This window comes from Triticum urartu, chromosome 7A, assembly GCF_056163025.1.
Source record: "Triticum urartu cultivar PI428250 chromosome 7A, HENAU_Tu73, whole genome shotgun sequence".
In the NCBI taxonomy this organism is placed as follows: Eukaryota; Viridiplantae; Streptophyta; class Magnoliopsida; order Poales; family Poaceae; genus Triticum; species Triticum urartu.
This window is the reverse complement of record NC_141879.1, coordinates 487,124,473-487,138,354: the sequence shown is the minus strand read 5'-3', so window position 1 is coordinate 487,138,354 and position 13,882 is coordinate 487,124,473.

Genomic DNA, 13,882 nt, shown 5'->3' with positions numbered 1-13,882 from the left:
TCAATGCTTTGCGATTTGAACATGATCGTAATGTTTGGAAACTATCGTTGCCTTGTTCTAATGGAATCTGACAAGTCTCTAGTGTTTGAAGGGTATCGAAAAGATGATTTTTACGTGGTAGATTTCTTAGCAGGACCACCCTTGCAAAGAAGAAGCATGTCATAGGCATCGAGGGCGCCAAGTTCAAGAAAGATCACTTATGCGGTGCCTGTGAAGCAGGAAAGATGACGAGGGCCAAACATCCCTCGAAGACAATCATGACAACAACTCGACCGTTCGAACTGCTCCACATGGATCTTTTCGGTCCCACTCATTACTCAACTCTTACAACTACTGCTTGTCTCTATGGCTTTGTCATTGTTGATGATTATTCTAGATATACTTGGGTGCACATAATCCTCTACAAGACTGAAGTGCAGGATGTCTTCAGACGCTTCGCCAATCGAGCAATGAACAACTATGGCGCCAAGATAAAGCACATCAGAAGTGACAATGACATTGAATTCAAGAACACTGGCCTTGATACATATCTTGATACTTTGGGCATCACACATGAATTCTCAGCTCCGTACACGCCACAGCAGAATGGCGTCGTCGAACGCAAGAACAGAACACTCATTGAGATGGCCCGAACGATGCTAGATGAATACAAGACTCCAAGAAAATTCTGGCCTGAAGCTATTGATACTGCATGTCATACAATCAATCGTGTCTATCTTCACAAGCTTCTGAACAAGACATCTTATGAGCTCCTTACTGGCAAGAAGCCAAATGTCATTTACTTCAGAGTATTTGGAGCCAGGTGCTGGATCAAGGATCCACATCACACTTCAAAATTTGCACCAATAGCACATGAGGGTTTTATGCTTGGATATGGAAAGAATTCGCACTCCTACAGAGTCTTCAATCTCTTTCATTATAAAGTGGTTGAAACAGTGGATGTGCGGTTCGATGAGACTAACGGTTCACAAAGAGAGCACCTGCCAAATGTGCTAGATGAAGTTCCATCCAGTGAATCAATCAAACTAATGGGAACTGGAGAAATCATACCCTCTGAAGCTCAACCTGAAGAGGTACTTATCATATCCGCACCTGATCAACCTGAAGACAATGCTCAGCCTGAAGACAATCCTTCTAACAATGACAATGATCAGCAAGAGCAAAATCTTCGCCCTGTACATCCTCGTGTTGCCAATGAAGTGCAGATTGAGAGAATAATTGATAGCATCAATGCACCCGGTCCGCTCACTCGTTCAAGGGCAACTCAGCTAGCAAATTTCTGTGGGCACTTCGCATTCGTCTCAATAACAGAACCCAAGAAAGTTGAATAAGCCTTCATGGAACCTGAATGGATTCAAGCTATGCAAGAAGAGCTCCAATAGTTTGAGCTGAATAATGTATGGGAACTGGTTAAGCGTCCTGATCCTCGGAAGCACAATATAATAGGCACCAAATGGATATACCGCAACAAGCAAGATGAGCATGGTCAAGTTGTCAGAAACAAAGATCGTCTCGTTGCTCAAGGATATACTCAAGTGGAAGGGATTGACTTCGATGAAACATTTGCTCCCGTGGCTCGACTTGAAGCCATACGCATACTGCTGGCCTATGCAAATCATCATAACATACTTCTATATCAAATGGATGTGAAGAGTGCTTTTCTCAATGGCAAGATTGAAGAAGAAGTGTATGTTGCACAACCGCCTGGCTTTGAAGATCCAAAACATCCTCACATGGTATACAAGCTCAACAAGGCACTGTATGGCCTCAAACAAGACCCTCGGGCTTGGTATGACACACTCAAATATTTCCTGAAGAGCAAAGGCTTCATAACTGGTTCCCTCGACCCCACTCTCTTCACGAAGACATATGATGGTGAACTGTTTGTGTGCCAAATATATGTGGATGACATTATCTTCGGCTGCACCAATCAGAAGTACAGTGAAGAGTTTGGATATATGATGCAAGAGCTATATCAGATGTCCATGATGGGAGAGCTGAAGTTCTTCCTCGGTCTTCAAATACGACAGCAACGCAACGGCATCTTCATATCTCAAGAGAAGTATCTCAAACATTGCCTGAAGAAGTTCGGTATGCAAGACTGCAAAGGCTTCACGATGCCAATGCCAGCCAAACATCATCTGGGTCCCGACGACAATGGTAAAGAGTTCGATCAAAAGGTATACCGCTCCATGATTGGTTCTTTACTTTATCTATGTGGAACAAGGCCAGATATTATGCTTAGTGTTTGCATGTGTGCTCGATTCCAAGTGGCACCAAAGGAGTCGCATCACTTAGCTGTGAAGCGAATTCTTCGATATTTGGCTCACACCCCAACTCTAGGATTATGGTATCCAAAGGGCTCAGAGTTTGATCTGGTTGGATTCTCGGATGTTGATTATGCTGGTGACAAGGTGGATCGCAAGTCTACATCAGGCACATGTCATTTTATGGGACGATCACTTGTATTTTGGTCTTCAAAGAAGCAGAACTGTGTATCTCTCTCCACTGCTGAGTCTGAATACATCGCTGCTGGATCTTGCTGCGCTCAGCTTCTGTGGATGAAGCAAACACTCAAGGACTATGGCATTCATCTGAAGCAAGTGCCACTCTACTGCGACAACGAAAGCGCCATCAAGATTGCCAACAACCCAGTTCAGCACTCGATGACAAAGCACATTGAAATTCGTCATCACTTTCTCAGAGATCATGTTGTGAAGGAAGACATTGATATCATACACGTCAACACTGAAGAGCAATTGGCAGATATCTTCACCAAGCCCTTGGATGAGAAGAGATTTTGCAAGTTACGGTGTGAGCTAAATATCTTGGAATCCTCAAATGTCCTGTGATCAGGCACACATCCTAACACTTATGCATATTGATGACTTAGATGTGCAACACACGAAGTAAAGTATATCTTCAATCAATGAGGACATACATTCTAAGTGTGAATACATTAATGTGGAATTTGACTTCGGAGCGCCACGATAATTGTGCGTCGTGTCTGGGTCTAATACTTCCTATACGGTGGGTAACGCCACCACCAAAGGTTCTGTTTGAAGTGTTTCACTCATGGCGTTACATTTGCTATGTTTTCACATTTGGTTTGACTTCAATCTCAACATGTCTTCATGATTATCTTCACTATGTTGATTATATATATATACTAGTGTTCTGTCCTCTACAGCATTCACTTATAGCTATGTCTTCGTGTTGAATCTTTTGAACTAAGTGAATGTGATCGGACCCTAACCTCTCTATGCTTTCTATCTCAAACTCTATCTCTCCAAATCATATGCATTCTATTGAAACTGTCGAATGTCTTCTCTGCGTCCTTGTCAGCAGAAGATACAGAGACAAACATTAAGTCCGTTTTCAATGCTCATTGCTTCACCTGAAACCCAGAGAAGTGGGAACGACCACCCGACAATCCAGGCGTGCATGGGATGTGGAACAACCCCCGATATGCTGCATGATGGCCATGTGTTCCTCAGATGTGAATTGCCAGGGGCACTTGTGTAATAACACTAAGCCGCCCCTGTCCCTATAAATATACGCCTCACCACAGTCATTATCTCTTCTTCCACTCTCGCATGAACCCTAGCGCCACCGCTAGCTCTCGACGACGCCGGTGACGAAGCGCTTCGCTGCCGCAACCTCTCCGACGCCGTCTTCACGCCAACCGCGGACATCGTCTTCTCCGCCGCCGCCGTAGGTGTCCTCCGTCGCCAAGTTAGGGCACGGACGATCGAACTGCTCGGCCTCCTCTTCCACTCCGTCTAGCAGTTCTTCGTGTGGTAAATAAAACTTCCTTTTTACGGCCCCTTTGATCCTATAGCTTCGTTACTTTCTACCACAAGCAGTTTCTATTCACACAAGTTGGATCTCTTTCATACTGCATCTCATAATATGCCTAGTATATTCACTTATGCTTCACAAAGTAGTTAGATTCCTCACTTGTACTGATCCATGGATTCGTACAAATCTGGAACCAACTCCTTATCTATGAGTGAATGTCTTCGCACGATGAGGTCAATGTCTTCTAAACTGATTTATCTTCAAAATCTTCTGAGAATGCATATGACCTCTTCCCCTTCCCTTGCACCTTAATGCTGTCACAGGTACATGTCCGTGGGAGAATCCCTTGGTTCTCATAGTCTGCATTCATTTGCAGAATTCTTACAGCATCATATAAATTCTCCCGAAGCCAGTTCCTGTTTGTCCAGCAAGCAAAAGCCCTTGAAGCCTTTGAACGTGTTGAAGCCATTCAGGTTAAAGTTCATGGCTACAGAGAAATCTGCAAGGAAGGGAGGCAGACAGCGTCGTGGGGGAACATCAAGAGATTTGCCTGATGACCTCTCAGAGCTTTACAAGACAGATCCTGAAGAGGATTACAATCAGCGCAAGACCCGAATCCAATGGATTCGAAGATATTGGGCAGAACAATGGTTCAAATACCAGTTTGTGACCCAAGAATATGCTGAGAAAAATGCCATCAAGCGACCATGGGGAGACATCCTATACAAGAATCTTCAACCCAGGTCCAGAGAAGAAGCCATTGAACAAGGCTTCTATCCCTGCATGGTCCGTGGGCCACAGCCTACAGATGCACACCCATCGTCACTACTATGGTGTCGTGATGACAATCTGTTCAAGCGCAACTTCCAGTTTGCCAAGAACTCAGCGAAGCAGAACAAGAAGTCTTTGGGATTAGACTTCAACCCTGGTCCCTCTGCTCCCCGTGCCAATGGAACTCGCGAAGCTGAACCCAATCTTCTTGGGCCCTTCTACAACTTGGAAGGTCTCATCACTCATATCGTGGTTCAAGGGACAGCCGTGAATGAGCCTGCAGATGACGCTGAATCAGATGAAGCGCCTGCAGCGCCGAAGCCAAAGAAACTGAAGCAGCCAAAAGCTTCAAAGTCTGCCTCTGCACCAAAAATCTCATGGGCGAAGCCACTGGCCACTGCACCTCCTGAAGACAGTGTGCAGTCTAAAGATTTGTCACGCATCTCCAAGCCCCAGAAGGTCAAGATGCCTCTACCACACACTGGCCAAGAACTGACAACTGCTGCTATTCCGCACAACGATGCCATTGATCTGTCCAGTGATGAAGATCTTGCAGATGACGCTCTTGAGCAGCTGATCAAGAGAAAAGAAGAAGCAGAAATCTTCAACAATTTGTCTCTCTTTGACGTGGTAATCATCCACGACTTCATCGATGAGTGGTTTGAAACGCCCAACCTCAACTTTGAAGACCTGCAACTTCCCATTGGTCTCAGTGTCGCCTTCCATGGCGCCATTGCTTCAGAATTAGCTATCGCCCAGCGCATTGTTGAACTGAAGCAAAAGATTGACTATGAGAAAGCTCAGTTCAAGAAGCATATGGCCAAGCTCAGCGTGCAAGAGGTCAAGAACTTCAAGCTCATGCTGCACAAGCTTAAAGAAGCCTTTCTCAAGAAGCGTGAAGAAGCTCAAGGTTCTCGTGAGCGCATGAAGAGCCTGGCTGAAAAGTGTGTGCAAGCCTACAATGAGGCTGAGAAGCGCAAGGCCCTTGGGCGTCCTGGTATCGACCCCAGGATGGCTGCAAAGAAGAAGAAGAAGCCCGCTATGGCTGAACCCGACGCACCAAGACAGGAAGCAGATCCCATTGTCTTCCCAACTAGCATGACTGGCTTGAAGCCAAAGGCCAGGTCAACCGCTTCAGAATTGAAGAAGACGAGGACTGCTGAGGCTGAAGCCAGAAAGAGGAAACATCCTGAAGCCTCTGCTACTGCTCCCTCCAAGAAGAAGCGGAAGACCAAGAAGGAACGGGCTGCTCCCACAGAGCTCTTGATTGTTGAACCCATCTCCATGGTTCACCCTGACGCTAAACCTCAAGAGCGCCAACTGACTGTCCGTGAGCCTGCTTTCACAGAGGCTCATGAAGCTGAAGACTTTCCAGCAGCTGATCCCATCGCTGCTGAAGACATTGGTCACCATGACCATGTTGAAGATGATGCAGTTCTTCCTCAGCTCGAGCACCAACAGGTATCATCGCCTGTGCTAACACACAGCGAGCTCATCAGTATTGGTCGTCCTCTGACGCCAATTGCTCAAGATGCATCATGGGCTGATCACCCACAAGCACAAGAGGAAGAAGACTTTGAGGCCCAGCCAACTCCAACTCCACAGGCGTCGCCAGCGTTACGCAGGCTTCGCAAAGGACCAAGGCCTCCAGTCTCTACGTCTGAAGCTAATACTGCTGAAGACATTCCGGCTGCATCAGCCGATGAAGAAGAAACCCCAAAAGCTGCTACTCCCCCGTCCCACCAAGAAGCTGTTCTCAAGGAGAACGTGACTGTGACCGACCCTCCAGCTCGTCAAGTGGAGGTTGAGAATCTTGAGGCTTCCACCGACGCCACTAACACTATCATGGCTGAAGCTAATGTGGAGCCTTCACCAACCCAAGCACCAGAAGTCAGTGAAGCCACTGATGCTACTGCTTCTGCTCCTGCGCCTGCTGCTGATCCTCAGTTTGACTATCATGTTGAGCACAGGCCTCAAGTACAGAAGCCAATCCCAAGATTGCCCAGGTTTCCAGGTCCTGCATCAGCACCCGGATCCTTCAATGTCAATGGCTTCAAAGCAGACAACACCTTCTTCAATAGCTCCAGGAACCCCTACTCAAGGGAAAGAATATCATCTGATCGGTTCTGGAGCTATCCGCAGCGAAGCTATTACTCCTGCATTCTATACAATCAAGGTCGTATCTTCCCACATAAGCGTCTTGACATTGAAGCAATAGCTGGTCTGCCCTGTCTGGAAGAAGCTCTGGATTGCTTCAAAGAGGTTGGATTGCTGCCGTTTGTCACCGACCAAGAGCACTGGAATGAAGAGCTGCTGCTCCAATTCTATGCCACACTTCACATTCGTGGATACAACAGAGATCCGAAGACTTGGGTCCTTGGGTGGATGATAGGAAATGTTCATCACGAAGCTAAAGCCTTTGATATCATTTAGCTCACTGGTTTGCCCACTCCTGGCGATCTCTACGAACCTGGCTGTCAGCTTCACAGTGAAGCTATGGAGAGCATCTTTCAGAAGCCTGAACCAAACATGAGTCAGATGCTCAGCATGATGAAGCCATTGCCACAAGATGCTGCCTATCCTAAGGAGTTCCTCGTTGAAGACCTTGAGTATCTGCCAAGGACTATTTATCACATCATAAGGCGAACTCTCTGGCCTATCAAAGGACATTCTCCACATGCCAAGCTAGAAGGTGCAATGAAGACTTTGGTCTTCTATATTCTTCATGGAAAATGCTTCAATGCACAGGACTTCTTCATCCGCCAACTTGCCGCATCAGGCTCTGATCTTTTTGGCTTGAAGTTCTACGCTCCATGGATAATGCGGCTGATTAAACTCCACTCCGCTATCTCATATCAGCCATCTGCTCGCAATCATCGGATCTTTCTGCCTGATGTGGATATGTCTGTTGAAGCCATTTATCCTGAGCCTGCCAAGGAACCTCAGTCTTCAGAATGCAGAGCATCAAAGTTTTTCTCAGAACATTGGAGGAGTTGAAGCAGTCACTCGTGTGTATCCTTTGGCTGGAACTACACGTGCACCACATCCTGCCCTTACTGAAGCCACCGATAGCACCATTGCCCAACTACCCAAGAAGCGCACTCGTGTTCTCAATGACCGAGAGCTTCTGGTGGCTCTTCATCAGAAACAGGATAGGCATCATGACTGGCTGAAGCGCCAAATGCAAAGCCTCTTGGTGGATGTTAACCGCATTCGCAATCTTGCCACCAAGAATGCCTTTGTTGCACATGAAACCTCTCGACGCACATGGAAAGGGCTGACGCTTATGTGCTCTGAAGATGATCTTCAAGAGGATGGCTTCTCTGAACGCTTCAAGTTTGACTCCACACCTCCTTGAAGGGCAGTGCTGCGACGAACTCCATCTCTTGAAGACTCTGAGTTCTCTTCCTCTGCTGCAACTGTGAATGCCAGAGTGATCGAGGATGAAGACGATGCTACTTCACCGCCACCTCCTTCAGCATGCTTTGACACTGCTCCAAGTTCTTCTGCACCGCCGAACACCACTGACGACCCTGCTGCTTCACCTACTCTTCATGGGAACGAGTAGATGCTCTATGTCTTCAAACCTTTTTGGTCCTTACTGACAAAAGGGGGAGAAGCATATGAGTTTGATAGTCTTCAAGCGGGTCCATATGGGCGGGTGCTTTATATTTTGCTTCGTGTTTACAACTCTCGTTTTGATACATTTGGTTCTTTGAGTTGTAACACTTAAACTCGATGGTCGTCTGCTACTTATTTGGCACTTTGTGATGCGATGATAAATTCCGCATGTGCGACGATAAATTCCGCACTTAGATCATTTTGCAGACGTCCATTTTCCATTATGCGTGTCATTATCTTCACATACCTTCACATGCATAGTGGATTGTCATCATAAGTTGAAGAGGATCTCCACAAGCACAACCTTCCATGTGCATTTGCATTCCAAAAGCAAATTACTTATATGCACATCTTCAGGGGGAGCCCTCACAGCTTATAAAGACAATTCCCTATCCTCTTACAATTTCACATATTATATTCCCCGTTGAAAACTTCAACTAGTTTGTCATCAATCACCAAAAAGGGGGAGATTGTAAGTGCATCTAGTGCCACCCCTAGTTGGTTTTGGAGTATTGAAAACAAACCTAGTTGAGGGACCAATGTGTTTGTGAGAATTGCAGGATAACACAGGTAGAAGTCCCTCATTGATTCGGTTTTCCTACCAGAGATGACCCCTAAAAATGTATGAAGACATTGATGTCAAAGGTGGTTTATGAAGATATTCTCATTGAAGACTATGACAAGAGAAGACATCGCATGAAGCCTATGGAGCTCGAAGACTTAGATCTTTCGTAGTTCTTTTTCTTCTCTGTTGAGTCATAGGAACCACCGTACTGTTAAGTGGGGTCCAAGAGAACTAGTCAGAATGACTGAAGTGATGCTTAACCAAAACCTATGTCTTCGAGTGAAGACTATGAGAGCGAATCTTGTCTAGAGTCGGACAAGTCAGCTTTGCTTGTAGCCCAAGTAAAGTTGCCGTGTGAGTTTGAAATCTGACCGTTGGAACACGTGTCAGTTCCTTAGTGACCCAGGGTCATTTCGGACAAATCAGGTCGGGTTGCCTAGTGGCTATAAATAGCCCACCCCCTACAACCATAAACGGTTGGCTGCTCTGAGTTAGAGTACCGCTTTTGTCGTTTGAGAGGAACCCACCTCGAAGCCTTTGAGAGAGAATTCCTTGCGAGGATAAAGCCCTAACCACCCAGAGCCAAAGAGAGTTACGCATCACTTAAGTCTTCTTATCTGTGTGATCTGAAGACTTATTACACTTGAGGACTGTGAATCCTCCAGCTGGTTAGGCGTCGCGTTCTGAGCATCCAAGAGACATTGTGGATCACCGGTGAACGGAGTCTGTGAAGGTTTGGGAGTCTACCTCGAAGACTTACCAGAGTGATTGGGCGAGGTCTGTGTGACCTTAGCTCAAGGGGAATATGGTGAGGACTGGGTGTCCTGAGCTGCGTGTTCAGGACTGGGTGTCCGGGACTGTGTGTCCTCAGGTTTAAATACCTAGCCGCCCTAACCAGACGTACAATTGTCACAGCAACTGGAACTGGTCCAACAAATCATTGTCTTCAATGAGTCACTGGTTTCATCCTTCCCTTCCCTTTACTTACTGTTGGTCCTTGTGAAGTCATTGTATGATTGCACATCTTTTGTCTTCACTAAGTGACTGCGTGTTCTGTTTGGCTTCATAATATCTTCCTACCTGATCCTTACTACCTAGCTGCTATTAGTCATTGTGCTTTCACTTCATTGAATACTTGACTATGGTTTGCCTAGTGTAGTCTACCTTCCGCTGCATGGTAATAGGTTTATTTCTATCGTTTGTCTTCGAAACTTCCACGTTTCGAAGACTTCCATAAAAATCGCCTATTCACCCCCCTCTAGTCGATATAACGCACTTTTAGCCGGTGCCGGCGTTTAGCATGGACAGCAGATGGCGGCCGACATCGTCTAGTTAGCTAAGAGTAAGTTAGTACTTGTACGCTACTAGAGTGTTAGTGGGAGTAGATAGTTAACTTGGCTATGATGGTTGTCAACGTGGAAGTTCAGTACTCTATATGTGGATCAGACCTGTTACTTTGCTCTGAATGTTGAACTTTCCGTTTGAACGTATGGAATGGGCTGTTATTTTTTTAAATGGGTTGTATTTGTCCTCCACGGTTTAGAGGCTGACTTGTGGGCCTAGCAAGTTGACGAATACACAATTAGGAGATGATTGTACGTGGAGAGGATGACAGCAGGGACCCACCAAGGTCATGGCAGTACGCAAGCAAGTGCCTCCTTATTTCAAGCCAATAAAAATGGCTCCTCCTAGTGGATTTCTGACATCTGGGTCCCATGCCATTGTCAACGTAGACAATAAACGAGAGAATTGCACAACGAGCGGCTGACACCAGGGACCCAGCAGCTCGCCCAGTTATTTTTGTTTTGGGTTAATTTGATAAATGCCACTCCAAATCTGGTGTATCCGAGAAATGCCACTGCAATTCCAAACTTTGAAAAATGCCATTTCATGCCATTTCTAGTGGCATTTTTCGAAGTCTGGAGTGGCGTCTTTCAAAGTTGCAAACTGCAGTGGCGTTTTTCAAAGTTTGCAAAAATTGCAGTGGCATTTTTCAAAATTTGGAAATTGCAGTGGCATTTTTATGAATCGCCATAATTGGAGTGACATTTATCTAATTTGTTTTTGAGACGGAAGCAGGGTGTCAACTGGGCTGTGCGGGACACTCTGGCCTGTCTAGACAGCCTTTTCTTTTTTGTTTACCACAGACCAGCCCAGTAGTTTTTTTTCTTTCTGAAAATGGCTTGCCCAGTTCTTTTGTGATTTGTCAAGTAAGTCGCTTTATCAGGCCTGTTGGGCTGCAAATCTTTCAAGACGAGGAGAGCTTCATTCGGCTGGCCGAGAAAATGGCCTATCAGTAATGAGAAATGGGCTGTACATTTTTAAAACACATCAAACCGGCAATTATTTTCAAATATCTTTTTTTTCATTTCGAGATTTTAAATTGCATTGATTTTTATGCGTGGACAATTTATTGGATTTTATATTGATATACATTTATTTTTAAAATCAGTCTAAATGTGACTCGAAATTTCGGGATTAAAACAGTTCAGACCGCACCGACATATGCAAAATTTCGTATAATTTTTTAACCGTGGCCATAATATGGGCTGTAATGCTAACATAAAGAATATGGGCTCCAAAAAACCCGTAAGAATTATCAAATGGGCTGTAAATTATTTGAAATAATGGCAGATGGGCTGTATGCTATTTTCCACAGATTTGAGGCTTTCCACAGATGGCCTGTATACTATTGGATGTCCATCCAACGGCCGTCGTGCTTCTTCAATCTCTGCTCTTCCTGCTCCAGCCGCTCAAACAAGCGCTGGTGGGACTTCCTGCTCCCTCCTCCCCACGGCCGGCTGTGCTGCCGCGCAGGCCTCACCGCCCCACCGTACTCCCATCGCTGGCCTAGCCATCCCTCTATTCACCCACACCTGCTGTTATTCTCCGGCGACGGCAGACGAACCAGTAAACCCTCATATAGTCGTACTCCCCTCTGCGTGGGAAACAAAAACAACGGCCGAGTCTTCCCTGCCTCCGTGTCGTTCCCTTCCTAGGTCTCGCCGTCGTCCACCGCCCTGGTGCTCTCGGTGTGGCGTGGTTAGCGTGGTCAACGACCGACATGCATCTGAAGTGGACTGTACGTGGAGAGGCTGACAGCTGGGTCCACGGCCGCACGCAAGGAAATGCCTCCTTATTACGCACAAAATAATGATTTCCTCCACCTGACATCTGGGACCCACCGAAACGGCCTCTGTATTTCGCGAAAAAAACGTTACCGTCACTGACAGCTCGGACCCACCAGCTATATCTTCGCACGCAAGGAAGTGCCTCCTTATTACGCACAAAAAAAATGAATACTCCCCCTGCTAGCTGGGACCCAGTATAGTGGGCCTACTAAGTTGACGGGGACGAAGGGCTTTGTCAACTTAGTCAATATGCACGATTCTAGCTCGACTGACCGTACGATGTCCATCCAACGGCCGTGGTGCTTCTTCAACCTCTGGTCTTCTTGCTCCAGCCGCCCAAAGCAGCGCCGGTCGTGCCGCCTGCTCCTGCCTCCCGTGGCCGGCTGTGCTGCCGTAGAGGCCTCACCGCCCCCATACTACTCCCACCGCTGGCCAGGCCATCCCTCCACTCCACTCACCCACACCCCCTGTTATTCTGCGGCGACGGCAGCACAGCCGAATCAGTGAACCCTCGTACTCCTCTCTGCGTGGGCATCCACTGCCGCGTCTTCCCCGGCTCCGCGTCATCCCCTTCCTAGGCCTCGCCATCGTCCACCGCCGTGCTGCTGTCGGCGCGGCGTGGTCAATGTGGTCAACGACCGAATTCCATCGGAAGAATACCGTACGTGGAGAGGCTGACAGCTGGGTCCACGGCAGCCGCAAGGAAGTGCCTCCTTATTACGCGGAAAATAATTATTCCTCCACCTGACAGCAGGGATCCACCGGACGCCCACCAGTATATCGCGAAAAAATGTTTTCCCCTGACTGCTGGGATCCACCCGACGGGCCACCGTATTTCGCGAAAAAAACGTTCCCCCTGCTGTCAGCTCGGACCCACCGGAAGTGCCTCCTTATTACGCACAAAAAAATGAATACCCCTGCTAGCTGGGACCCACCTTGGTGAGAGACTGACTTGTGGGCCTACTAAGTTGACGGGGACGGAGGGCTTTGTCAACTTAGTCAATATGCACGATTCTAGCTCCAGTGACCGTACGATGTCCATCCAACAGCCGTAGTGTTTCTTCAACCTCTGGTCTTCTTGCTCCAGCCGCCCAAACCAGCGCCGGTCGTGCCTCATGCTCCTACCTCCCGTGGCCGGCTGCGATGCGGCGGAGGCCTCACCGCCCCCTACTACTCCCACCGCTGGCCAGGCCATCCCTCTACTCACCCAGACCCCCTGTTATTCTGCGGCGACGGCAGCCTCACACCGCAGCGAACCAGTGAACCCTCGTACTCTTCTACGCGTGGGCATCCATTGCCGCGTCTTCCCCGGCTCCACGTCGTCCCCTTCCTAGGCCTCGCCGTTGTCCACCGCCCTGGTGCTCTCGGTGCGGCGTGGTCAACATGGTCAAGGAACGGCTTCCACCAGACGTGGACTGTACGTGGAGAGGTTGACAGCTGGGTCCACGGCCGCAGGAAGGAAGTGCCTCCTTATTACGTGCAAAATAATTATTCCTCCACCTGATAGCGGGACCCACCAGACGGGCCACCGTGTTTCGCCCCCCTGACTGCTGGGACCCACCAGCTACATCTTCGCAGGCAAGGAAGTGCCTGACAGTCGGGACCCACCTGGTCGAAGCGTATGTAGCGTTGTCATTCTGGTCGCGAACATGTACGTACATACTGGTCGATGTAGAGGCGCACACGTGTCGTAGTAGAGGCGCACACATAGCATGTACACGTACGTACAGCGGCCAGGGTGCAAGAAAGAAAATACGGCCACGTATGTGTACATACGGGCGGGGTCTTGAGTGCCTACTCGCGCATACGTATGGCCAGGGCTCGTGTACATTGCTGGGTCGGAACGGAGAAACAGCGTCGTCGTCGTGTTCATGGGGAGGCAACGAAATGCGTCGTGTTCATGGGGAGGCAACAGAATGCGTCGTGTTCATTGGGGGGGGGGGCTTGGATGGAACAAGCGATGGAAACGAGGCCTGGCATACCGCAGAACAGA